General features: G+C 44.2%; 1 pseudogene; it reads right to left on the bottom strand.

Moving 5' to 3' along the window:
• Positions 1-5: 5 nt before the first annotated feature.
• On the bottom strand, positions 6-1679 carry LOC114635698 (annotated as a pseudogene).
• Positions 1680-3556: the final 1877 nt, after the last annotated feature.

Here is a 3556-nt window from a genome sequence, read left to right on the forward strand (position 1 = left end):
TTTTGTGACGTTCCTCTCTCCTGCTGTCTCTCTGTGTGTTTCTCTTCCACAGTGTTACATCTGTTGGCTGGAAGTTTTGTGGGATCACTTACGGTCTCATCTGAAGTCTCAACAGCCTCCGTCTTGGACACACTGCTCTGAGAAGGAGCATCACCACTGTCTTCAAGTTCAAGTGTTTTCTCTTCTTTTGCACCTGCTCTCTTGGGGATGTGGAGAAGCCTCTTCGGCCTTGGGGCAGCCTCAGCTTGAGGTCGGGAGTTGCCACTACTCTCACAGCTTTGCTGCATCCTCAGGGCCTTCTCCAGTTTAATCTCCTCTAGCATCTTAACACGCACTTCCTGCATAGACCTGGCTCTTCCTGCAGGCTCCTCTGGTTGTCCTCTGCTAACAGCAACAGTTGGCAGATTCACTGTCTTTTTCACTTCAGCATCTTCTCTTAGCTCGAGGCAACGGGGATCCTTTTTGGATTTCTGTCTTTCCATTTCCTGCTGCCGATGTTTCCTTTCAGCCAGGACCTCAGAGAAGGTTTTGATCCGCACTGAAGAAGAACTTCCTGTTCCTGATGGAGAATCATCAGCTCCTGAAGGTTTTACTGTCTTCAGTTTAGTTGGCAGTTCTCCACGTTTCTGACTGGCTCTTTCTGGAAGAATCTCTTCTAAAGTCTTCACATGAGTCTCACCGGCATTATGAACTCGCATTTTTTTTGGTGCTTTATCAATGTCAGTTTCTGGTGCTTCCACTCTTTTACCCAGCCTCTGTGAAAGGCTTCGCTTTAATGGGGGATCCCAGTCACCACCCCCTGAAAGCTTTCGTTTCCCCAGTCTCTCACTAAGACTCAGTCTAAGCAAGGGCTCTTCCTGTTTGCTTGATAGAGTTACCGTCCTCACCACTGTCTGAACCTTCTTCTCAGGGCCTGGATTGGACTGAGGCTGATGTAAAACCCTGGAAACTCCCGAGGAGACACTTTGCTTCTTGGATTTTTCCTTCATTTTCTCTGATTTAATTTCCTCAAGAGTTTTTATTCCAAAATTCAAACATTCACCTTGCTTGAAACTGACTCCAGGACTACAGGCAGAAACCATTTGTAATCCACTATGGAAGTTAGGAGATGGTTGCAGGGCAGATGTTTTGTTTTCAACCCCCTCCTCAGAAAACTGATCATCATTGTCATCTTCATCATCATCATCTGAACCATCATCATCTGCAATATTGACAATAACAGTTGGATGTTTGGGGATAGGAACGTTTCGTGAATTCCCTACTTTCATTTCACTCCGAAGCTGAAGGGAGGAGTCAGGTTGAACAAATATCTTGTTCCGGTGTACTGTCATCTGACTTCCCTTTACTTCTTCTTGTGACTCAGACACAGTGGGCAACACAGTTTTGCTTGGAGGTAGGAACACTCCATCAATGTAACGACTTCTGGTGTGATGGAAAGCACAATTTAGTTTTTGACATCCCATTGGCTGATTTTCCCAATAGCAAGGAATTTCACTTCGTCTTTTGTCAATTTCCATGTGGCGAAATCTGCACACCCGTCGAAAACAACGGCCTTCTTGCCATAGGGTGCAGACACTTTTGTTTCCTAGTGCAGCTTCACAGTGACGGAATGGGCAGCTGTCACCTTTGGTGCATGTAGAATAGAAATAAAAATAGCAGTCTTCTCCCTGATGAGGCATACTGGCCAACAGTGGCTTCCTGGAACAGGCACTGCTTCCTCCAAGTAATCTTGAAATGAACTTACTCTTCCAATGACAACTCAACCACAGAAATCATTAGTTGGTTGCTTTCAACAGGGACACCCGTGTCTTCACTCAGTTCCAAATTATTATGTCTTTTACTCACACTTACTACTCGTCAATTTCCCAGGAGTATTTTTGGGCAGGGAATATCCCCAAATCATGGAATAGAAACTTAACTGAACCAATGAAAATGTCTTCGACTTCTGAGTGCTGCCAAGTCTTTCTCTTTTCTTAGCTGCAATCGCCCGCTGTCCTCACATCAGGTGAACAAGCAGAAATCCAAGACTTCTAGGGTCTGAAGACACTTTTTAAAGTGTTCAACATCCTTGATCATGAGAGAAACACAAATTAAAACTACTTTGAGAGTTTGTCTTACCCCAGTCAGAATGGCCCAGGTCAATAACACAAATGACAGCACGTGCTGGGGAGCATACAGAGAAAGAAGAGTCATTGCTGGTGAGACTGCAGAATGGGATTGACACTCTGGAAATCAGGGTAAGGGTTCTCAAAAACCTGAATAGTGATCTGCCCCAAGATCTAGCTAGACCACTCTTGGGCATCTACCCAAAGGACTCTACATCTTACTCCAGAGACGCTTTCTCATCAGTGTTCAGTGCTGTTCTATTCATAATAGTCAGAAGTTAGAAACAGACTAGCTGTCCATCAGCTGATGATGGATAATAAAATATGTGGCATGTTTATATGATGGAATAGTTTTCGGCTGTTAAAGAAAGTGATATTTGTAGGTAAATGGATGGAGATAGAAGCAATCATCCAGAGAGACCCAAAACCCAAGCCCCAAAAGATACATGTTGCATGTTAGCTCTTTATGGGGATGTTAGCATTTGAACGTCAGGGTTGTGCATCTCATTTAGAATAACAACAAAGATTAGACAGCTAATAAAGGACCAGGAGGGAGGAGGTGATCTCCCAAGGAAGGGAAAAAAGAATTCAGTACCATAAAGGATAAAGAGGAAACTCTAATAGTAGTACTGAATGGAGAAGAGGATGGAAGGACAGAGTGAAGGAGGGACTGTGGAGAAGCAAAGCTAACATTTAAAACCTTCTAGAAGCCATATGGAAACCTACTACCACAGAAACTCCCTAAAATACACACATGTATAAAAGGAATTTTAATGAATTTACCATGTCATGGGAAGAAATAATGGCCCAACTAGACATCATACATACCAAGTAACCTGCCCCCAGGATCAGGAGTTGGGTACATTTTTGTGGACTCATTAGTCAAAGGGGTTCTCATAGATCCCTCAAACACTACAGGCTACTGCCAATGTAATTGGGTACCCTCCACAACCTGAAGAAATTGAGCTGGTGCCAAACTAGAAGATGTTTCAGTCCTGCTGGTTAGAGTTCATAGGGTTGGAAGGTACTCTACCTGATAGCATCAGAGAAAATTCATCAATATTCACACCCAGCTACAGACCCTGGAATGACAACAGCAACCTGCCTATAAGCCATCGTGGTGCAAGAGGGACACAGTGTCTATGGGAGCAATCAACTGATCTACTTTTTTTATTGGACAAGGCCCACACCATGAGATAAAACCCATACCAGACACTGTGAGAAGCTGAGACCTGAGACTTGAGGGGTCAGGAACCCTAAGGACAAACCCAGTACTACTAGTCGATGAAAGGAACACAGCAGCAAAAGGACTCCTAATCACATATTACTGTACCCATATATCAGTGCCTTGCCGATCCCACATCAGAGATGCTGCTTGCAGCAGATTGTAATTAACACAAGCCCATGGGTGTATAATGTGCAGGGAGGGAGAGACCTTGGAGCATTCAATC

Source organism: Grammomys surdaster, unplaced genomic scaffold, assembly GCF_004785775.1.
Source record: "Grammomys surdaster isolate TR1022 unplaced genomic scaffold, NIH_TR_1.0 116417, whole genome shotgun sequence".
Taxonomy (NCBI): domain Eukaryota; kingdom Metazoa; phylum Chordata; class Mammalia; order Rodentia; family Muridae; genus Grammomys; species Grammomys surdaster.